We start from the raw sequence: 25,307 nt of genomic DNA, 5'->3' as shown, positions 1-25,307 counted from the left end.
TAAAGGCCATTGCAATAAACAATACCGGACCTGAAAATTGTCAAGCAAAGCTAATATTCTTGCTCTAGCACTGCTTCTTTGACACTTTAGGAAAGAAAAGACAAAAAAACCCCAAACACATCGAGGCTCTTACTTGAATTCATAATACTAGCATTTTACCTGTGGTTTGCACTCTGGATCAAGACAGCTCATGTTCCTTTTTGGGCAGTGTGTGCATATGCTGAGAGTGACCAGAGGCTATGCTACAGGATGCTAGGTTCATGTTTAATTCTTCAGTGGTTGTTTATCCCTCTGTTTAGTGCGTGTGATAATGAAATTAGCTGGATACTAAACTTAACTAAATGGGTTGAAAAAGGAATCAGACAATTTATGGAGGAGAGGACCACTAGTACATACTGAAAAAATGTATCTTTTTCCAGGAAATCCAAGAAGTCTCCAAACCACAGATTACAGGAACCTGGGTAAAAATGTCTTGAAAAAAAAGATTTTTCTATGATTCCCTATTTCCCCATCATTTTCCAAAAACCATATTACCAGCTAGTGTCTAGGAGAAGATATGGATGAAGGTGGATCTTTAGTCCAACTTGTTTTATCTCTGTAGCTCTAAACATGGGAACTTGCATCCACAGCAGGAAGATTTTTGCCAGGATGTGTATCTACCTTAGATATATCATACACACACTCACTCTAGAAAAAGCCTGCCAAATTAGTACCAAGCTGTGGAAGTTAACACAAACCAAAGCGGGTTAAACGAGAGGCATCTTCACATCTCATCTTAGGCATGGGTGCCAGATGTTTCGAGTGGGAGACAGGTCCTCATTGAGCTTTGCAGTGCACCTCTGATGTGAGAAAATTACTTGGTTTCAGATACTGGAAAGACAGCAAAACCATTTTGAAACTCCCCAAAATGTGTGTTGTGTTACCACAATCAGCACGCACAGGCTTTTAGAAGGGAGAAGGAAAAAAAAAAAAAAAACCCCCAAAAAAAAAAAAACAAAAACAAAAACAAAAACAGAGAATTCTGATAATAACAGCAGAAAATCATATTCTAGATTTACCTACATTACTATTGCTCCACAGGGCAGAAACCTGGGCTACGTCCCCTATGCACATCAGAGTATACCTATTGCCTAAAGTGAAAGGAAAAGTTCCAAATACATTGTTTACACAATAAAATCTAGAAGTCTTCTTTAAGTACACCAATATTAGATATATTAGTGAGTAGTCATAGAGGAGAAAGAGAACACCTTTTCTTCAGTAATTCCATCAAGTTTTATGGTTGTTCCTCTTCTCAGCAGTACCTCTCTGGCACAACTCACCAAGCACTAGTAGACACAAGCATTACCATCATTCATTAAACTATATTCCTATGCCACAGCCATCCAACAAAGCAATAAAACTCCTTTTCAAAAAGTTGAAAGGCAAGCTGGTTCAGATAGGCCATTATTAGTATGCGCAGAGTGTACATTCACAGGCAATAATACAGTGGGAATTCAGCTAGCCTGAGCATAGGCTGATGTGAAGCATATGATATTACTTATGTAGGCATGAAAGCAATCTGCTTTAATATCAGACACTTTAGTGCAAAGAATGTCAGGGTTACCAAAGGTTAAAGACAGGCCGATGGATTTTTTTGTTGGATTTCTTTAGCACAAGCTGAAAAAATGTGGGATGACTCTTTCAATTTTCAGTTTTTGGGGGTTCCTGATTAAAACAGCAGTAAATGATGCCAGTTAAAAACAACAGAGAGGTAAGAGCCGGAAAACAGGACACAAAGCACAATACACTTTTTTTTTTCCCAGAAAAAAAGGAAAGTGTGTGAAGTGACCAACCCCACCCTGCCACTCTGGGAAGCATTGCCCTAGCACCGACGATGCTGGCATGCTCTGAGCCTCATCCTTTGGAGCCTTTGGGTAGTGCTCAATGAAGGCATACGACCACAGCGTCTAGACAGCCAGAGCCTGATTCTTGGCCACACTGCTGGGCCAAGGGCTTGGTGAGCGCACGGCAAGCTGCAGGATCAGGAGCTGCCTGGCCCCTGGTCCCTGCAATCCCATACTTGCAACCCACCACGAACAGCTGTTGCAGCACTTTGAACTTTCACTTTTCCTTTAATAAAATTAAAAACCAGGCACATAACCAAGCTGAGAGCTTCCAAAATCTCAGGTGGGAAGCATTACTGAGAACAGAAGCCAGGCAGACTGTTTTCCAGGGGCTGATTGCTTTTTCAGAGTGGATTAGCATCTTTTTTTTTTTCTTTTTTTTCCCCAGCGCTGGAATCCTTGGTTATTGGGGAGCCAAAGTAATGGGGGATCTCTCGTGCTGCTGGGTAGGGAGCCATGATAGGGAACAAAAAAGGAACAGAAAACAAAGAGGTTTCTCACATTTTTCTCATAAACACATTTCTATTTGATTTCATGTGTTACTGAAGATAAAAAATGTAAATATCGAAGAGAAATAATGCAAAGCATCATGAAACCATTTACTTTCATAACCTATTACGAAGCCACTAAATCCCCCTTATACACTGATAGCCTTCTTTCAGGCTGCTACCTGTCTGTAAGTCCTCACATAGGACTGTGCCAATAGCTGACAGTTTATGACACATGCAAAGAAGGAAAGAGAGAGAGAGAGGGAGGGAGAGAGAGAGAGAGAGAAAGAGAAAGAAGGGGGAGCATGCAGTGAAAGGAAGACAGATGGGCCTATCAGTTATGTATATTGTGACCCACCTGCCAGTCACAGCCCCATGGGAATGTGGCATAATAAATACTGAAAAAATGGAAAGTGGGAATTAAACTTAAAAAACAAAAACAAAAACAAAAAACAAACAAACAAAAACATCATCAACAACCAAACATATTGAACAAAGTAAATTGTCTAGAAGGAAAAATGTAATAAAGATTTTTTAGGAGCATATAAATCAAAATTTCAAAAGAAATTTGCCAAACGGGGTCTCAGCTCATGTGCAGTCAGTGGCAGGAGGGCGTAATTTGTGGATCTAGAGGATGATTGGCAGCACGCCTAGGTATGAGGGGGTTGATGCAATACATATTCATGATGGCAGCATGTATGCTCCGAGCACACACCCTGCCCTAGCAAATCCAGCCCAGCTGAACTTCACCCCCACCCAGGAGCCTCTGCATGTTCTTGTACTTCTCTGAGTTTCATTGGAGAGTGTGTGTGTTTGTGTGCAGATGTATGAATCCAAGCCCTGCAGACCTGACCAGACCAGACTTCATCCTTCCAGTCTAGTCCCAGTTTTTGTCCCCCAGAGCTCTGCAATAAACTCAGTTGTGAAACTTCCAGCTCATAATGACCATCTAGTGTAATATGACCAAGAGAAAATCCATTTTGCTAAGCTCAAAAGTAACCATAACATGTTCTTTTTATGCTGAATTTGTCTCATGATAAATCTCACTTCCCTTCTCAAAAGACATGAACTAGTAATAGAATGAGAGGTAGTAGCCTTAAGTTGCACCAGGGAAGGCTCAGGTTGGATATTAGGAACCATTTATTCTCAGAAGGAGTGATGAGGCAGTGGCACAGGCTGCCCAGGGAGGTGATGGAGTCACCATCCCTGGAGGTGTTGAAAAACCATGTGGATGTGGCACTGAGGGATGTGGTCAGTGAGCATGGTGGGGATGCACTGATGGTTCGACTAGAGGATCTGAGAGGTCTTTTCCATCCTTAATGATCCTATGATTCTGTGAAATCAAGGGGATCAATTCTTGCTTCTCTTGTGTATTTCTTTCAATCCACATCAAATTGTATTTCTACAAAAATCCCATCCATTCTCATCCCAATCACTTGCTTCCCTAGCCTCCATAGTCTTCCTACATTGTATGGGCATATGCCTCACAGATGATCCCAGTCTGCAAATAGACCTGTGGAAAAAAAGTATGTTTTCCCTTTGGATAGGGACCATTGTGCATCCAGAGACATCTGCATCTACCCATCTCTTTCCAATAAAACCTTGCATCAGTCCATGGATATGACTCTTCCCTGCAAAATTCTCTCTCCTATTTTACAAGAAAGGCTGTACAGTGGCAGTGTTTTTCTTTTCCCTTTCTACTCCCCTTTTCTGATTCTGAATTCACTCTCATCCTCTGCTTCCTGACCGCTTCCTGTCACTGAAGCCCTTCTCCCTCTCCTTTTGCCTCTTACGCTTTCATTTCCCCATCAGGAAGATATGCAAATGAACACTAATTCTAATTTAAGGACCTCTTTGATGTAGGCTCTATCTAACTAGCAAAAAACCCTAGCATTATCTCACTTAATTTCTGCTCTGACCTTTCCACTGCTTTTAACCTCAAGAATCTGTTGTCTTCGTATCACAGGCAGAAAGAGAAATCTGTGATTGTTTAACTGTTTTTAACAACGTTTGAACTGAGGTAAGTACGTAAGAGAAAATACTAGCAGAAATGTTTTCTTATATTTCTATGGGAAGAAATAAAACCTTCCAAAACTAGAGACATGGCTGCAGAATAATTCTGCCATTACTGGGGATCCAATCCACATGTGGAAAGACCGGATGGAAACTCACAGTATCTCATGGATCTGAGTAACCAGAAAATCAGATGCAGTCCTTTAGTGTGGTACTCCATCTGGGCAAGTATCATGTGGCTGGGCAGTGGCAGGAAAATCCACCTTGGGTGACATCCTATCAAGGTTTTTTCATAAGATCTAACTCCCATGTAGAAACAAATATCTGCATTTGTTCCCATGCTCATTCATCATCTCTGTTTCTCCACAATCCTTGCTATTTATTATTTTTTCTAGTTACTCATGGTCTAAATATTCCTATGTTAACATAATTAAAATTTTGAGGTATTTCATTGATTTTGCACAACCCCCTCACACAAACTCTATAGAACAAAGCCAGCCAACTCAAATATATCTCTGAACAACTCACTCTAGGATATCGCCTACATGAAGATGATTACCACTTGCACTGTGCTCCTGACTGTGCCATGTCACTTTGACATTTAGAATAAAAATTGAGCTAGTTGTATTTTAGGGACAGTCTCTCCACAGACCTCCACTAAGAAATACAAGGATGTAAACTTTAGTTGTTCCATGGTAGTGATGGTATTTAATACATACAAAGTCTGAGACACAAGTGCACCCATCAGCAAATACACAAGGTGATTAAAGGAAGTACTTTCCCCTACAAAAAGAGTTCTTAAAACACCATGGAAATCAACAGTCTTGGAGAAGAAGGACAGAGCCAGATATGAAAAAATGGTCAATTTCACAGTAAAGTGGTTTCAGCAGTATGAAAAAAAAATATGAAAATATACGAACATCTAACACTGTAAACAATAAAGAATAAAAAATGTATGGAAAACTTGAGTGAGCTGTATTTTCTAGTAAGATAGAAACAGGCATTTAAACTGAGTATCATTTGCAAGCAGAGCCTGTGGAATTGATATGCAAAGAATATGCAAAGAAAAATACATTGGATAAAGGCTTGGGAACAACTCCTTTTTTTTTGTATAGGATGAGTTAAAAAGGTTGATGATATTTCTGTGCACAGCACTCAAGCTTTTGAGGTCAAAGTTGCATGAGTTGCACTGCATTTGTTCAAAACAAGAAGATCAATTAATTCCTCTTGCTTTGAAAGTGAAGGGTTGCAAATATTGTTAGGCTCATCACCAACTTGTGACTCTGTACCATTTCATTCAGTCTGTGAATTCTAATTTCTCTTTGCTTGTTCTTTTATACATTATTAGACATCGCAACAGGAAGTGAGACCTCCTCATACTGTGTCAGCTGAAAGAGACAATGCGCACTCCCATCTTCACCTGCTTCATTGCAGGACTTTCTTGATCAGACACTTCAGTGTATGTCAGCTATGCCAATGTGTCTCTGATGAGACAGGCAGATTATTGCATCTAGGGAAAAGGCGACCCATAAAAAATACTCACCAGTGCTCCACAAGCCAGTGGTTTCCCTATTGAAGCAGAGTGATTTACAGGTGATGTGTGCAGCCTGGAAGATTAATCTAAGTATCAGCCTGACAGTTTTCACACTGGATAAGAATAAAATTGATGGATGAAAAAATATAAAAATATGTGCTGCATGTTTAATATATTTTCAATCTTTCCAAAAATATACCTGGGAAATATATATGCTCCTTCCTTGGAAGAAAATACAATTTGATCCTTCTCTAAACTACCTGTAGTGCAAGCAGACATTAAGATGGAAATCAAGGAATCATAACTCCATTTATTAACAGAATCACTGGGATCTAAAAGACTAATGCGGGGAGTGCAGTCATATCTAATCCCACATGATCCATACGAATTCCACAGTTAAGTCCTGATGGGCAGGTGACAGTCATAGGCCTGATCCTCTAAGGATGTTAAAAGACAAACTCTTACAACTTAGGAAGCAACCTAAAGGAAAAGAAAAAAAAGAGAGGCATCACGTCAGTCACGAAACCTTCATAGTAAGAAACAGTTTCACTGAAGTTGGGTGAAACTAATTGAGAACCGTGAAAGAACATTTATAGTTCTAATACAGCTGCAGGTTAATACAGGAAACCTAGTTACACCAAGGATTGAGGATGAAAAACTACAACACAATAGATCGCAATAGATAAGTCATTCTGTCACATCTGTGCTTCATTCTCAGGAAACAAGAGGAAAAGATGACACTTTAGGCATTATTGAACCTGTAGCTCATGCAGTACTCTACTTCGCAGAGCAAGACTTCCTTGTGTAAGTCCCTGCTCAGCCACTGAAGAGCAAGGATTCATACACAGGTTAGCCCATCACTCTCTGTCTGTCCTCTACATCATGCCACTCAAACCTAAGCCCAGTTTGGGTCCATTCACACTGGCAGCCCAGAGGCCACTTGTGAAGCCTCGTTTGAAGGGTGTATAGGCAGATGGTTAAGAAAAATGCATGTCTGGAGGATGCTTTTTAAAGTATGGGGAGTTCTGCAGAGATCCATCACGCTACTCAGGCCTGAAATAACTCACAAACTTATCTCTACAGTTGTAATTCTGTTACTTGAGTGGAAAGCAAGGCAAGTAGGAGCTAGTGTATCCCATGTTCATGGTCACTGCTAAACCTACTTTTTCCCAGTACAGTCTTCATGATCCCTGAACAGAAGATCCATTGGGCAAAAAAAGACCTGGGGTCTTTCTGTGGGTTGCTAGGCTTGTTACTTGTTTTTTGATTCTGCAAAGCTAATTCCTTGTTTTAAAGTTCTGATAATGTAGTGGATAAGCCATGCTTCACCATAAGACCTGAGGGCAGGCAGAGCACATTCCCCATTGCAAAGACACTGTTAAGTTGGGATAGCAGCAACTCCAATAGCAGAAATATTTAGACAGACTTTCACGTGTTATTTTATTGTTTGTACTGTTTGTGTGACGGCAATGAGGAGAGAACAAAATGTAGTTCCTCAGAAAGTTAATCAATATTGAATCAAAGCTAATAATTTTTCCATGACAGAAACCTGAAAAACTATGAAAAAAATATAAAATATCCCTAGAAGAAACATGTTTGTCTTATTTTTTTCACTGGACAGTACTCAAGGTTGACAAGATCATTCATAATGTTATTTCCTCTCTTTCCCTTTTTCATCTTCCTATTTTCATTTGTTTTCTCCTCTTCTGTCACACCTAGATAAAGCAAGAGTCAAACCATACTGAGCACCTGAAGAAAACACCAAACACATTTTGTTTCACTAAAAAATGCAGTAAGAAAGCCTCATATTTCATCATAATTTCTTCCCTTTTTTAAGGCCTGATTTTGCAACATTCTTCCAACACACTGAGTTTAAACAATTTTTCCTTGACCCAGGAGCACCATGAAGGAGCCAGGTGCTGTTCTGTAGAGAAAACCGAGACATCTCTTTTCACTGCATCAGAGTAGAATTTACATGGACCCATTTACCCACATGATTATTTGCCTTACCTTTCCTACTTTGTGCCAAACACATTAACTTCATTGCCTGTTTCTTTCACTCTTCTCACTCTCTCTTCAATGTTTTCTCAATGTAATCTCTTACGCATGAAATAGCCTCTTTCACTTCAGTAAATTTCCATACCTTCTTCTTTCACCATTTGTATCCACTGTTTTTGTACCCAATGCCCTACTAAGTTTCTATCCCTTAAAACTCAGGTTCCCTACAGATTGCTGAATTTTCTGTTGTTACTGATCCTCACAGCTTTTTGCTGGCTGCGTAGTGACCACGAGATGGTGGAGTTCAAGATCCTGAGTAGAAGAAGTAAAGCAAAATGTAGGATTGCTACCCTGGATTTCAGGAGAGCCAACTTTGATCTCTTCCAGGACCTACTTGGAGCTATCCCATGGGCTAGGGTGTTAGAAGGTAAGGGGGCCTGTGAGAGCTGGTCGGCAATTAAGCAGCTCTTCTTCCAAGCTCAGGATCGGTGCATCCCTGTGAGGAAGAAATCAGGAAAGGGTGGCAGGAGGCCTGTGTGGATGAGCAAGGAGCTCGTGCACAAACTCAAAGGAAAGAAGAAGGCCTATGAAATGTGGAAAAAGGGTCTGACTACTTGGGAAGAATACAGGAATGTTGTCAGGGTCTGCAGGGATGCGACAAGGAAGGCTAAAGCCCGCCTGGAATTAAATCTGGCAAAGGGGATAAAGGATAATAAAAAAGGCTTTTTTAAGTACATTAACAGTAAAAGGAAGACTAGGGAGAATGTGGCTCTCCTGCTAAGTGACGGGGTTGTTCTGGTAACAGGGGATGCTGAGAAGGTGGAGATACTGAATGCCTTCTTTGCTTCTGTCTTCAGTGAAAAAGCTCCCCCTTGGGAATCTGAGACCCTGGAGGTTAGTGAGAGGGTCTGGGGAATGGAAGACCTCCCTTCAGTCAGGGAAGAGGTGGTCCGAGAGCGCCTAGGCAACACCAGTGTTCACAAATCCATGGGACCCGATGGGATGCATCCACGGGTGTTGAAGGAGCTGGCAGAGGTGACTGCTGAACCACTTTCTGTCATCTTTGAGAGGTCTTGGAAGACGGGGGAGGTGCCTGAAGACTGGAGGATAGCCAATGTCACTCCGGTTTTCAAAAAGGGCAAGAAGGAAGACCCAGGCTATTATAGGCCAGTCAGCCTCACCTCTGTCCCTGGAAAGGTGATGGAACAGCTTGTGCTGGATGTCATCTCCAGACAACTGGAAGAAAAGGAGGTTATCAGGAGTAGTCAGCATGGATTCACCAGGGGGAGGTCTTGTTTGACCAATCTGGTAGCCTTCTATGATGTTGTCTCTGGCTGGGTGGATGGGGGAGAGCAGTGGATGTAGTCTACCTTGATTTCAGCAAGGCATTTGATACTGTCCCCCACGACATCCTTACAACAAAGCTGAGGAAGTGTGTGATAGATGAGTGGACAGTGAGGTGGGTTGAGAACTGGCTGACTGGCAGAGCACAGAGGGTCGTTGTTGGTGGTGCAGAGTCCGGTTGGAGGCCTGTAACCAGTGGTGTTCCTCAGGGGTTGGTGCTGGGTCCGGTCTTGTTCAACATCTTCATCAATGACCTTGATGAGGGGATAATGGCCACCCTCAGCGAGTTTGCTGATGATACGAAGTTGGGAGGATTGGCTGACACGCCTGAAGGCCGTGCTGCCATTCAGCAAGACCTGGACAGGCTGGAGAGCTGGGCAGAAAAAAACCGGATGAGGTTTAACAGAAGCAAGTGTAGAGTCTTGCATCTGGGGAGGAATAATTCCATGCACCAGTACAGGATGGGGGATGAGCTGCTGGAGAGGAGCTCTGTGGAGAGGGACCTGGGTGTCCTGGTGGACGACAGGTTGGCCATGAGCCAGCAGTGTGCCCTTGTGGCCAAGAGGGCCAATGGCATCCTGGGGTGCATTAAAAAGAGCGTGGCCAGCAGGTCGAGGGAGGTGATCCTTCCCCTCTACTCTGCCCTGGTAAGACCTCATCTGGAGTACTGCGTGCAGTTCTGAGCTCCCCAGTACAAAAAAGACAGGGATCTCTTGGAAAGAGTCCAGCGGAGGGCCACAAAGATGGTGAGGGGCCTGGAGCATCTCTCCTATGAAGAAAGGCTGAGTGATCTGGGTCTGTTCAGTCTTGAGAAAAGAAGACTGAGAGGGGACCTGATCCAGGTCTATAAATATCTAAGGTGTGGGGGGCAGAATGGCAAGGCCGGACTCTTTTCAGTGGTGAGTGGAAACAGGACAAGGGGAAATGGACATAAGCTGCAGCATAGGAAGTTCTGCACAAATGTGCGCAAGAACTTCTTTACAGTGAGGTGACGGAGCACTGGAACAGGCTGCCCAGGGAGGTGGTGGAGTCTCCTTCTCTGGAGATGTTCAAGACCTGCCTGGATGCCTACCTGTGCGACCTACTGTAGGGAACCTGCTTTGGCGGGGGGTTGGACTCGATGATCTCAGGAGGTCCCTTCCAACCCCTACAGTTCTGCGATTCTGTGATTCTGTGACCATGAAAAATCAAAAGGCCATTGAGATTCATTTAGACAGTCCTCTGATCTAAGAGCAGATCCTTTGTATGTAAAAAAAGCCCATCAAGTTCATATGTGGTGCCTAGTATTAATATGTCTGTCATAAAAGATTGCTATAATTAACAATATAAGATAAAAAAGAAAAAGATCATTTTCTCCCCATTTCTAGAGGTGTTCAAGTCCAGCCTGAATAGGACCCTGGGCAGCCTGATCTGGTGGATAGCAGCCTTGACTACGGCAGGGAGTTGGGACTACATGATCTTTGAGGTCCTTTCCAACCCAAGGTATTCGATAATTTGATGATCCTATGAAATAGGTAAGCCTGGAATAAAATATGTTTGACTGGCAGGTTTGAGATTCACCCCACATTTGGTGGCATGGCATGTTTCTTTCAACAAATACTACACAGTGAACACTAGCAGCATAATGCACACAGGTAACTTCATTGATGCCCATGGAGTAAGCAGAGGGGCTGCAGAGGGCTTTCTGTTCCTGAAGCCCCAGTAACCCAATGGGGCAAGCAGCATGCAGGCAGCAGCACCTGCCCAGGTTTGCTGGGTGTTTTGCAGCTGGATCAGAGTGATGGGAGCTGCAGCTGTCTGCTCCCTCCCCAGCCAGCAAAGCTCTCTCAGCTCACAGTCTATCGAGTATGACAGAAGTATGCCTTAAGTCTCTAGCTAGAGGATTAAAGTTTTACAAATCTTTTAAAATCAGCCAGACGGCTCTAGCACTACTTAAAGCTTTTGCCTCATTTCAAGCCTGGGTGCTCCCCAAAACTGGACTAGAAATAATAAGCATGAAGGGCACCTCTTAATTGCATCGTAATAGAGGGGAGGCCTGCTATGACTGCAGAGATTACTGGCACTACCTCAAAAAGCACAGGAGAAACGTAACGGATTTGCAGTAACTTGCATGAGGAAAGAACCAAGGCAATTGCTGCATCCTATACTGCACACTGGGGAAATCATTGAAAGGGCTCTGGGCTTGTAAATCTGGGCTGGTTTCCTGGTAAGAAAACAAACGTAGTACTTCAGCTGCAGCTAGCACCATGCCCAGGTACCTACAAACTGGCTTCACCACACCTCCTCCAAACACCTCCTCCCTGCAGACCTGGCCCACATCCATGCAAATTGCTAAATAGTTTCTTCTAGCGACTTTTATTGGCTCAATCTGTATCTGTGTGCCAGTACCTACTGACTTGTCACAGCCAGAGCTGCTTAACGCACAGCTTATCCTGAGGTGTGTCCACAATGCCTAGCATGGTGGCCCTGGCTGAATTGTGAGGCTTCATACACTCCTAGGACTACCACAGGTCTGCTTTCAATCTTCCAAAAGCAAGGTGTCCTAAATGTAACAGATACCAACATAGCATGTCCAAAATGCTGAGTCCTTTACCGTGTTACTGGCTCTTCTAAAGTGCTCTGACAGTGGGAAGTCTGTTGCTGCCATTTTTCCAAATTCCTTTTTGGAGGGTAGAGAGCTTGCCCTGGGACTTGGTGCTGCTCCTGCCTTTGGTGCTGGACATGGGCACCCATCCATGGCACCCTCACCCACATCAGCAGCACCCTGACATTTCTGGAGTGCTGCCTCCATCCTTCCTTCCACCAACATCCTTCACTTGGCCTTGGTTTTACTTCCATGGCTGTCCTGTTGCTACCAGGTATCATTCATCTCCCCTAACAGCCAGGACTGCTGCTTTCTTTGGGCAGCTTGCTGGACATTTCCTCCCAGATCTGCAAATACTGACTTTGCTTACTCTGTTCTCAAGATAGAATGAAATCAGCCCAGCTCTTCAGGCCAGGTTCTTGGCTGAGAGCATCTTTTTCTGTTTAGTTATAAAATCATAGTATCATGGAATCAAAGAATCAGAGAATGGCTTGGGTTGGAAGGGACCCTGAAGATCATCTAGTTCCACCCTCCTGCCATGGGCAGGATTGCCACTCACCAGATCGATCTGCCCAGAGCCCTATCCAGCCTGGCACTGAATGCCTCTAGGGATGAAGTGTTCCACTATAAAATGATCACATCTTGTACACACTACTTATCTCTTGCCTGTTAGCAAGATAGATTTAAAAATGTATGGAATAAAAAAGAATTTGGTTTTGTTTCACTTATATTTAACTTAAAATTTTACTCAATCAGTTTTCAGTTTAATTTAAAATTAAAACAAGCTGTATTTCCCCTTAAATATAATACATGCAGACAATCAAACAATTAAAATAGCCCTTAAGCAAGTGCACACTTACTGCTGTTTTCAAGTTAAATGGGTGACATTAGCTCAGTCGCTGTCTGAGCACCAAACACAGCTGTTGTTGAAGCGGTAAACCAGCTTTTGGCAGGGCTGATTTGTTCTGCAGGTGCCAAGAGGAGAGTTTCTTCACTTCAGCTTACTTCAGCATCAATACCAAATAATTGGCTCATGCAGTAGTGGGAAATGGAGATCCGCCAAAAACCTGGAAACCTTGTTTTCCAGTTGAAGAATGTGGAAGAGTGTGAACTATTGTTTTCAAAAGTTTAAAGGCCAGGGATTGCCACAAAACAAGACAGTTCAAAAGTCTGAAAAGCAAAACTTGCTGGCAAAGGTAACTTTTCTCCTCTTAAAAGAGAAATGTTTCATTTGCCATAATATGATGTAATGATCAGATACGTTGAACGCCATGGCCTGACTGGAGTCACACTGATTTCCCGACACAGTTTTCATCCAACCCCTGAGCCCTTCCATTTCCTTTGCTGTTTATAGGCACTTATCCAGGGTAGGGTGTGCGTCTCCCACAGTTTCTCTGACAATCATATCCCACATAAGACTCTCTTTTCCTACAGGCTTACACCTCCATTGACAGGGAATCTGCCACAATAAATTCTGCCTTCCTAGTCCTCCATGGTTCAGACCTGGTCTTCCTGGCATAAGCGTGTGGAAGACCTGTGCAATTTCTACTACTAGAATCAGCACCCAGAGTTCTTCAGGGCTTTCCTAGAGACGGCACCAAAAGGAATAAATCTTGGTGTGATGTTTGGAGTGATTTTGATCAGATAGCACAAGTGGAGAAAGTCCTCTGGGTTCAATACATAATGAGAAAAACAATGCAGCCTGTGGCATTACAGTATTTTAAGTAAGGCCAGAGCACAGGATAGAAAACCAAGTTGGACTAAACTTCAATTCACCGTATTTGAGGAGGCATAGAAAGTTTTCTAATACTGAATTTGGGCTGAAAAATAACCTGTGGTTTGATTTCTCAATATTTTAGGGAAAAAAAAATATTATTATTATTATTATTTATACTTCAGTTGGGGGAAAAAAATGTAAATTAGTTTACCAAAGATATTAAATACGTCTACTGTCTGTAAAATGTAAGAATCATCAGGATTTTATTTCAAGGAAAACTTGAAAGCTTTTCTTCTTTAACTGAAATACACGAAAAATTATACATTCAAAAGAGCATTTGATAAAAACGGCAATGATAGAAAATATTTTGTCTGATACTTCATCTTTAAATCCCCCTAAAACAGAAGATTCACCTCTGCAGTTGATCACCATTTGATGAGATCAAATTATGGAGCTCTCAGCCAAGAAAATATAGTTCAGAGGTTGCTGCAAGTAATTACTGACATGGCAAAACAGCAAATGAATTCACACTGTGAAATAATTATATCCTGCATCACTTTGACTTTACATTTATGCAATTATAATTATTATTACTCTCTTCCATCTGAACTCTTGACTGAATTTGACTTCTAAGGACCATCTTCTCATGTTCCTAATCTTGCATCACTAAGTGAATCCCCAAGCAGTGAATGACACTTGTTTATATAAATTCTAGTGTTATCAGTTCTTGAAAGTTTACTCCAAATCTCCTGACAGTGCTCTTCTTAAAGTTCCAGTTCCAGAAATCAGTTACTTACATGGAAATTCCAACTTTAATTTCAAGAAAGGAAGCTTCTCACTGTCAGGACTGCAGGGAAAAGCTTGAATGAAAAATAAAAGAAACTCAGATATCATAAGGCAAATAAAAATGTCCACAAATGATTACTCTTTACAATCACATTATTATTAAGTCAATCTCTTGATTTTAGGGTCTTTGTAAGGGACATCTGGAAGGACATTTGTGCTGGCAGCTGTTGGTCATAATCTTGCTAGATGTTCTGTCTTCTGTTTAAGGTGAATGTGAATAACACATTCATCTATTTTTACATCTGCAGAATTTCTATCAATGTCCTTCAGGGTTTAGTATCCAAAACCAGAAGTTATCCCCACCATATTTTGTTCCATAACAGTATTCTTTTACAGTTCCTGGAGTCGGTAACAGAAACTGAAACTTCCCATTTTTTAAAATATTTCTTGTCTCTAATACCAACTGAGTCTTCTGTTCATCATCTTCTATGCAGCAACATGTTGCATGAAAGTTCAATAAACAGAAGAAATGACGCTGGACATTAACTTGTGAGATAGCAAGTGCTCACTTTTCCCTTCTCAAACGTCTTTTCAATTTACCAATTCATTCCCATTGCATGTGCTACAGAAAAGTACTTTTAGAGCCTTATCCATCTTGTGAGTGCCCAAGATATCAGTGAGTTGTTAGATTTTGTTCTAGGGGAAAAAAAATGTCATTCTCTGTTCAAAAATGCAATTCAGTGAAAAGAAAACAATGTTTATTTCTTGGTTCACCCCCTGGTAATACTATACAGGAAACAAGTCTTTATTTAGAAGAAACCAGAAGTCAAACCAGAGAGACATTTAGTTTGCAGGTGTCAGTTTATCACTTAGCAAAACAAAATTTCCCTTTTCAAATATTGTCCTTCTGCATTATGCACTTTTACCAGTTTAAATTATTAGACTGCTGCCCAGCACTGCAAATATGGATGTGCTTAGAATGCCAACATATTCAGACATCTACATCAGCAATAAAATTTGAATTCATGCTCCTTAAAACTAGGCTGCATAATTTGAATTTGTATTCACCTTCCATCCTCAATCTTGTGCACAATTTACCATGCATATCTGAAAGTAAAATGTAAATCCAAAACAGGTTTCAGGCTGCTTAGAGATTTCAAGACTTGCTAGCACTAGTTTAAACAACAACAAATGGTTTTCTCTACTTTTTATTATATGGACCACATCCTGGACAGAACTGAGCTTCCTAGGTAAGAAGAACCTTTGTGAATTCCTACCTACATTTCTTATCTTTTTTGGGCTTTTTGAAATGATCTATTAAATAAACTAAAACAAATGTGACTTCAGAAACCTCCACAGTTTAATGTTTAATTTCCATTTGAAAACTCTGTGATTTCATTTTTATTCCAACAGGAAATCTCTACTTTTGGTGTACATTACTTTGTCCTTGCTGAATTGCTAAAGTTTATATTTGAAAATATCGTTATCACCATTGCCTTTATAGTTAAGTGATCAAAGTCAAAGAGTATTGTTACTAAGACCCAAAAAGCCTCAGTTAACGCTTCTGGTCCAGAGTCTCTGACAGATCTGCTAGATGACTGAACTGGCAACACACCACTTTCCTACAGGCTTTTCTAAGGTTAATATTTAATGCTCTCGGCACTGATGTTCTTCTCAACAACAATCAGTGTAGCTCAGCTCGTGTAAACTAACATCACTACTGCCAGATCTGACTACAGATCCATCTGAAGATCTGTCCCTCTTATTTGAAGTTCTTCATAAGAAGACCGCTGTATACATCATTACCTATGCCACTCTACACAGTGCTGTTTGAAACACCAAAAGAAGATACCAAGCAATACCAAAAGTCATCCTGTTGCCACATGTGATGAGTCACCATCTGTAAACTTTTAATGTGGCCAGTGTTTCTTTGTATTGTAACGATCTAAATTGGCTGCTTTTTAATTATCGGTAAATCAAAGACTCACAGTAGACTTTCCAGCCTTTGTTGTTCATTTTTTCCCGCCGAAGAAAATAATCTGGAGATCAGTGAGCTACATATCAAATGCAGCAAGACATCCAGCATTCAGGCCACTTGGGTTGAGCAGACAGCTCCCACCCTGGTTGGTGAACAGTGCCCCATCTTCTGCCTAGATCTGCTTAGCCCCTGCCCTCCCAGGCTCCAGGTCATCCTGTACCAATGCATTTGCTGTAGGGATGTCTTCAGATGCATCAGGCATGTGAATGTGGACAATGCCAATATGGCCATGGCCATCCTGTAGTAAGCCTGCAGTATTCTTAGCCCTCTTCTCTGACTGCTACATTATGTATGGTTACTCCTCCACTCCCTGGTCATGCTGAGAGGGACACCTGGCTCTTGTACAGCAGCTCCTCCCTTCCTGCAGCCAAGTGAGAGAGGACAAGGTTTAGGCTTTGAATATCCATTTCTGCTTTGCTCCTGTGGTTGGGAGGTTTTGATACTGTGTAGAGTATAGCCAGTCATCCTCATGTTACATTGAAGGTGGTTAATTATTTCTTTTTCACTTCTCACTTAGTATCAATCAATGTGAGACTGGTTAAGTGAATTCTTTTCTTTCTGAACTATAGTGACAAGTATTAGATTATTTTGGCCCCAAAATTTCATACTGCTTATGTTCTCATCATCACAGTTACGCTTTGGGAATGCATATAGACAAAACAATTGAGCTTCAGAGATGCCTTGGGGAAGTAGTCAAGCAACTCTTTTTTTTAGCTCTGAAATCCATAGGTTCATCCACAGATCACTCTGAAATCTCATCCAGCAAGTGTGAAAAACAGTTCAGTAAAACGTTCCATCTGGAGGAGAACTGATGTTTCCAACTTACAGTTTACAACTGCAATAGTGCCATAATTTCTTAGCATCACCTCATTTCCATCAAGCATATCACAATTTGTGGAAGCTGTGAGCTCACTGTCATCTTTTCTTTGGAAGAAAATAGCTAAAATTGACTTCAAGTTGCTTTTTATTATAAAATATAGGAACAACTATTTTGATATCTTCAAACCATTTTTTTCCCCACCCTAATATGGACCTTATCTCCATCTACCAAAGGAATTTCTTCATAAGGCTTAGAATTAATGTAGAAAGATTCATGTACTCATGGCATGGCATAATCAAAAAAGGAAATATCTGAAGATTTACATGCACTATAAATATTTACCAAAGACACCCATTGGACAAATATTAAATATGTATCCTGAAGGGCTGGAGAACAGGAGATTTCGGCTGCTACATAGAAGAAAAACATGTGCTGAAAAACTAAGCCAGACTAGCTTCAAGGGGTAATACACAACCTGTTATTGCTCCAAAAGCTGTGAGAAATGCTCTTGTCATTTTGTCATACATACTTTGACAGAAAGGTCAGAAGAAGAATTTATGGGAATACTGCAGTCATTAATGTGTGCTACAGAGAAAAAGTGATCAATCAGACAAAGATGTTTTTTTATTCTGTTTCAAACCACAAAGCCTCATGTAACACAGCCCTTTCCCATCTTCATCATTTGATGAAAAAAAAAAGGCAAACAAATAAACAAATTTCATCAAATCCAAAGATTCCAACCAGCATTTTGATGACATTCATAATCCAAAAGAATACATTTTCTTTCTGTTTTTCCCTGAACCATGACATATTGCCACTTTTAAAAGGTCATTTCAACTGACATTCATGCGTACAGGAGAGAAGCTTGCTCTTTTGTAAAACATTGCAGAGATTTTATTATTATTTCACCTCTCAGTGTTTTTGTTGAAGACTGCATCACCAAGCCAGCTACTTTTTCCTCTCAGCTCTTATCCCGGACACTTTCAAGCAATGGTCAGAAGTTACAAAGGATTTGATGCACAAATGAGCTGGAAGTCACCTTGTATTTATAATCCTGGCGGCCTTTTGCAAGCCAAGGAGACTCCTGATTCTGGGAGTCTACAAAGAGCAAAGAGAAGGAGCTTTTACCCAAGATGAAGACTGATGACACAACTGTTCCTCTCCTCAGATCATAGTTCATTTACTTGGGAAGCAGCCATGTCCAAGGAAGAAGCTAAGAGAAGGTTCCTGGCTGCTAGGAATGCAAATGCATCAGTTTAAAAACCTCTAAACAAACAGACTTGCCATAAGCATGGTAAAAATTACCTTCAGTTAAAAGAAACCATATTTTTTCCAAGTGACTAACATACATGCTAATATTTACTGTTAAACATTTTTTCCCCTAACATTTAGACGATTCAAACAAATAAGTATAAACCTAACTTACAGTTGCCTATGGGACATTCATCTTGAGAATGTAGAGGCTTTTTAGCCAGACCAGCCCACAGTTTAGATATACCAACTGCAACTGACACATTATGCAAGACATGCAATCGGTGATAAGTGCTTGTATGTCATCCTTTTGGATAGCCTGGCCAAGACAGTCCTCACTAAAGCAGGCTTCTATCAGGCTTGTACAAGATGCTGTGGGCTCCAGGATCTGCTTTGATGGCAAAGCAAGGCAATGTCTCTCATTGCCCTGCATTTTGAGACAGTTATAATAGGAATGCAAGCTTGAGAAGAACGGTGTAAGAACAGAAACCTTTTTTCTTTCCCACCTTTGATGCCATGCTTCAAGCAGTGAAGAAAGGGGCAGACAGAGTGGCTGTTTCTAACAGAGTACTTTGCTGCACCAGAGAGCTCACAGTCTCTCTTCTTTCTCAGGGAAGCATAACTCTACCTATCTGGCCAATCAGCCTGTAAGGAGATGACAGTGACATCTGGTCACTGACATGCATGTGAAGGATGAATATCTTAAGCCAGATTTATCAACACAGCACTTTAAAAAAATCCGTGCCATTGGAGGTAAATTCAGTGTATAGATCAGATGGAGATATGACTGTATCATGCATAACTCTCAAGAGAATAAAAGCATTGTCATAAAATATTTTAGATAGGCAGGTAAGGAAGAAGCTAGCAGAGATGCCAGAGCTTCAAAAGAGAGCTTGTGCTTTGAGCCATTGTAGCTTAAATTAGCACAAAAATACATAGCTCACCTTCAAGAGAAAGAAGAAAGGACGATTAACATGGGCAATGGGCCTAGGGTTTGAAAAAGGCTATTTACAGATATTGAAAGATGTAATGAGGAAAAAAAATAAGAAGAAAAAAAAAAAGAGCTCAGCTTAAGGTGAGAAGTGGAAAAAACAGAAGCTGGGGATTATTCACTCATCAGGAATAGCAGGCAACAAGCAGCCTTGCTGGAAAGGACTGGAGGACCACAGTGGATGGCAAATTCAGTCTGTGCCTGCAGTGTTCCTTAGCAGACTTGAACAGGGGGCATGGCCCATAGACTGAGAAGGGATTACTCCCTTCTACGCAGCACTCATTAGAACATGTTTAGATACCATATCCTGTTTTGGGGCCCCCAGCACAGGACAGCCAAGGACAGGCTTGGAACATAGCCCCAAGCTGTTGGGGTCTGGAGCATCCACCCTGTGAGGAGCAGTGGGGGAGCTGGGCTGGGTCAGTCTGGAGAAGAGACAGCTTTGGGGTCACCTGATAGTACCTGATGGCTTAGAAGGGGCCACCAAGGAGATGGGGCTGAACCCTTCACAGTGGTACATGGTGAAATGAGAAAATAAACAGCAAAATGGCAACAGAAGAGCTTCAATGAGACTACAAGGAGAACCCTCCCCTTGCAGCCAGGCAGCAAAGCAAGTTTCTCTGAAAGGCTCTGCCTCTGCTGTCACTGGGGGTTTTCAACACCCAACCAGACACAGCCCTGAGCAGCTTGGTCTGGCCTTAGGGCTTTGAGCAGGAGTTCAGAGCAGAGATCTCAGAGATCTCTGAATGATTCTTCATAAGTTAAAGGATTTTCATCAGTGATTCACCCCTAAGTTTGATTTTGAGTAATTTGAACATGTTTCAGTACAGGTTATTTTAAAATAAAGAGCTTTTCTCCTGAGTTCTCATTCTAGAAATGCAAATTTCAATTTGAACTGAACATACAGAAAGGAGCAGCAAATGAATAGAAATAAATAATACCTGCTGTCTCTTCCCCTTCACAGTAAACTTTCCCAGTTGCCTAGGTTAGAGGTTGCAAACAAGTGCCTTTGCCACGTAGCAAATGCCTTCTGCTTTCATTCCCTTTGAAAACACCCATGTGAAAGCTGCTTCAAAGCCCCAAACTGCAAAAGGAAAGATTTGACAGTAAAATGTGAGGAAGTCATTGCTTTCCTAGAGAAAGGAAATATCTGGGTTCTCTGGTCGCTATAGCAACACTCTGTAAATATGATTAGCATTAACAAGAAAGTGTATAATCTTGGGTGAATCTTTTATCTTAACTTACTTTTATAACTCATTTTAAAGGCCATTCCTGGTATTATTATTATATGTAAGCTCTTTATTGGGCTGTTGGAGAACTGTATGAATCACACTCATTTCTGCTATAAATCTTCTGGCTCACACTAACAAGAGTAAGTACGTCTCTCGGTCTATGACCAAAGAGACAAAAAGATTTTCTTTAAAGTTGCACAGCAAGAGCTGCATATTTATGAGAGTATGCCACTTTGAGGATTATTTATCACAAGTAACAGACTGTGCAGACAACTGAGCAACCTTATTACAAGTGCATATACACTGGCCTATTTCAGTTGTACACATTTCTCCCACTCCATAACAAGAATAAAATGACGTGATAAACCTGGGTATGTCACCCTGAGCCACTGGGAACATCCACAGCACTGTTGTGCATCATCTTGGTTAGATACATACCTGTGGTCATATTGTTCCTCTTCTCGTCCTCTTCTCAAAGATTGAAGCAGGCTCCCAGGGGTGGATTTCAGGGCCAGGTAGTAGAGTATTTAAAGGAGCTCTTAATATCCCACAGTAAAATCTAGCCAGTCTTCCCTGGGTAAACACAGTGGCATTTTTCACAGAAAAAAAAAAAAAAAAAGAAAGAAAAAGACTTTCTTTCTGCAGACAGACAATATTTACAGGGACCTGCACTGTATCATCAATGATCTCCGGCGGGAGAGAAAGTAAAATACACTTTCCGCACCTTAGAAAGACAGTAGTACAGCTGGATGCTGTTTCCTTCCATTGCAATGTGCAGTTTAACTACACACATGCAAACAGACTCTCTTTTTAAGTTCTTTACTAGGAGAGTGGTTAGGCCCTGGAACGGGCTGCCCAGGGAGGTTGTGGATGCCCCGTCCTTGGACGTGTTCAAGGCCAGGTTGGACGGGGTCCTGGGCAACCTGATCTGAATGTGTATGTTTGGTGGCCCTGCTAGGCAGGGGGGTTGGAACTACATGATCCTTGGGGTCCCTTCCAACCCGGGTGATTCTGTGATTCTGTGATTCTGTGATTTTTCATACCCTAGGAATATGTACTATTGCAGGTGTTTCCAGTGGACACTTCTCTTACTCTTGGAAAGTCATTTTAAGTCTTGCTGTTTGCGAATTTGTCTTCAAATCCTTATCTATATGAGTAGATCCACTAAGATATAATGGGATCTGCCCATGTTAACAGAGTTGGAGAGGTCCCCATCTCTCCGCATCTTGAAGAATGTCACTTACCTTCCTCAGTTGCTCAGATTGAAGCACTCATCTTTTCACTTGCATCAGGCTGTGCAATGTTACACACTACCAAAAAGAAAGGCAGAAGAGAGAGCAAATGTCACCACGTCTGATTTACACTGCACTTTGTGTCCCCACTGCTCCTGATAGAGAAACTTCACAAATAACCAGTTAAACTGGCAGCATGCTACAGCCATGTGCAAATAGTAATATCTCCTTCAAGGCTGTGAAGAATCAGGCCCTCCTATCTCCCACTAATCAGGCTACATATCAGGTATCCTCTTGGCAGCAAAGGGATCATATAACAAAGACAGAACATGCCTAGTATCTAAGATGAAAAAAAAGGTAATAAAGCTCCATTTATATCATGTATTGGTCCTTTTGGACAGTCTTTGGAGCATTACTGATGTCAGTCCCATGTGCTAGTTGCCTTTTGAAGACCTTCATCTGTTTGAAGCTTTTCAAACACTTTTGAAAGAATGTCTACAAAGTCCTGCAAACGCCAAGAGCACTTGATTTAACACGACTCTAACTAAGGCAAAATGAACTGAAGCAATTTCTCCTGTCCCTGCAGGTACTGTGTTGAAATATTTTATCTGAAGTCTTCAGAACTATCCCATTGAAAATATCTTTTAAGAAGCTTCAGTCTCTTCACACATCAAAAAAAGTGTACAGTGTATTTGGAGGGAGGGGAAAATCCCTAAAATCAATGTTGTTATTGCTGTCCTAATAGGCTCTGCCATATTCTAGGCAGTCTAGTTTTGATAGCAGCAAATTTCATTAAGATCTGTCTTGAGACACCACACAGTTTCAGAACTCCTTAGAAGTCAGAGTTTTCTTTCAAAAACATTTCAAGCAAAGGCTATAAAAATACGACTAGGGGTCTTTTCCTTGATCACAGTGGTACCTCTGGGAAGGGAGTTATTGCTACTTATGTAGTTCGGTAAAAAGGGGCTACTGTCCATTCTTTAAAGTGATTTGTTGCATCACAATGTGGGGTCTGTGATGTCTGTTTATAGTTTCTGTCTCCTCCTACATGCACCTCTGTCACAATGCTTCTGCTGATGCTGTATTACCTTTTGTAAAGAAATCTGCCATGTAAGAATATGAAAAAATACACAAATGATTAGTCAAAAACATGAACAATTCATGAGAACAAAGTCATTTATAAATCCACACTTTAATGTGTATAGCACAGTCTGAAGAACAGTATGTGCATCTCTCGGAAGTGCGTGGTGTGTATGGAGTGGGAATTGTGGAGAAAACTTTGGAAAGCCGCACTGAATGATAGAAACAGTTTGAAAAAAAATAAGTGTTCTCATTCTGGGGGGCAAGAAGGGTTATCAGTAGTGTACGTTACCTCAGCAAAATGAAGGTTCCCATAGAGAAAACAAAGAAAATGTGGTCCTTTTCCAAAAGGACTGCTATTCAAAAGGGATTACAAAATAATTTTGAACCTATCTTTTTAAGCAGGTAGCTGTCAGCCAGACAACTGTGGTCATACTGTGGTCGTACTGTGCTTTCCTAAGGCTGCAGTGAATATATGTTGAGGGGACACTACATGTCATTTAAAAAATTTATACCAGCACATCTGTAGGGTAATCTCAATGCTGCAGACCCCAAAGAGGAAATGGAACCATTTTCTTCAGGAATAACCTTGGCCTATTCAAGAGCCGTGGGTCATGGGGACAGAGAAGATAGATAGACAAAAGCAAGTCTCCTGGTGGAGAGCTGGCTGGTGTAGGGCTATAAGCAGGCTCAAGGGAAGCCTGTTAAATGTGTAAGTAACCCATTCCTGTTGCCATTTTCTGCCACAGTGCTTGGCCAGAAGCTCATGGTCAAAGCAACTCTTGGCTCAAAGGTAAGATCAGCACAAAGGTACCTCAGGGTGTGTAAGTTGGCATTACCTTTTGCTGCCCATGAGTTCCTGCAAATACAATGTGGTTTACAACTCAGGCAGGTCTACCTCAGCACAGAACATTCAGTCCGTGGCAGTTCATCTTCTGCCTCTCTTGGTATTTCCTTCTTACTCCGCAATTCCTTCTCTAGAATAGCTAGGTGATTTTGACACTCATTATTTGTACTCTTTCTCTCATTAGCCCTACCTGGTAATTTATTCCATATGTTTATTACTCCCAGCACATAATAGCAGTGCTGGAGTTGCCTCATGTCTGTATTATGTTCTCAGTTTCCTATTAAAAATATTTGTCTACATACTTATGATTCCTTTTCATAATGATGAAACCCTCTCCCATTTAATATCTTCACATCCTGTTTTCCAAAGATAACATTGCCATTTTTTAACCTGTGCTCAGACCTTAATTACTGTTGTTCAGGTATACCTTACACTACACTACTTCCAGGGAATCACAGACTGCAAAATTAGAGTGTATATGACTGAATTTTAGAGAAGAGTGTTATACAGACGATTAAAGAAACGGTGATATTTTAACTTTTTTATCCAAACAGAGCCTGCCTTGCTCCTGCAAGTTGCAACCATGTCCCTCCCAGGAAATTTCATTGAGGGTTTCAACCATCCCAGCTCCCCTCCACATTAGTGACATGGCTGCACCTCTGGACTCAGTCCTCACCTTTCTGCCAATGAACGCCTTACTCAGCTGGCATTAACCTTTTGCAGGTATGACAGTAGATCTAGGAGGCTAATTGCTACATGTGAAGGTGAAGTCAAAGAAAGAAAGGTTAAAAAACAGATGAATCAGCACAATAAAACATCTTGTTAGTCTTTTGGGTGGAGGAGATGAGTAACATATGAAGGTCCCACTCTGAATGGCCAGAGTTTTCACTCCATCATCTATGATAGGTCATGGAGAATGGGAGAGATACTTGAGGACTGGAGGAAAGCCACTGTCACTCCAATCTTCAAAAAGGGCAAGAAAGAGGAGCTAGGAACCCACAGCTGGTCACCTTCACCTCTGTCTCTGGGAAGGAGATGGAAGGATGCCATCTGCAAGCAGTGGAAGAGAAGATTAGAAAAGAGGAGTAGTCAACATGGACTCACCAAGGAGAAATCATGCTTGAACAATCTGGTAGCCTTCTATGATGTCATGACCTCTGGGTAAATGATGGGAGAACAGCAGATGTTGTGTATCCTGACTTTAGCAAGGCTTTTCACACTCTCCCATAACATCTTCGTGGGCATGCTTAGGGTTTGCAGTATAGACGAGTGGACAGTGAGGTAGAGTGAGAACTGGCTGACTGGCAGAGCTCAGAGGGCTGTGGTCAGTGGCACAGAGTCTAGTTGGAGGCCTGTAACTAGCAGTGTCCAGCAAGGGTCAGTCCAGTCTTGTTTAACATCTTTGTCATTGATCAGTGAAGGGACCGAGTGCACCCTCAGTAAGTTTGCTGATGAAACAAAGCTGGGAC

The sequence above is a fragment of the Lagopus leucura genome, unplaced genomic scaffold (genome assembly GCF_019238085.1).
Source record: "Lagopus leucura isolate 7727_CA_CO unplaced genomic scaffold, USGS_WTPT01 Super-Scaffold_100001, whole genome shotgun sequence".
NCBI lineage: Eukaryota > Metazoa > Chordata > Aves > Galliformes > Phasianidae > Lagopus > Lagopus leucura.
This window is presented reverse-complemented; position numbering follows the sequence as displayed.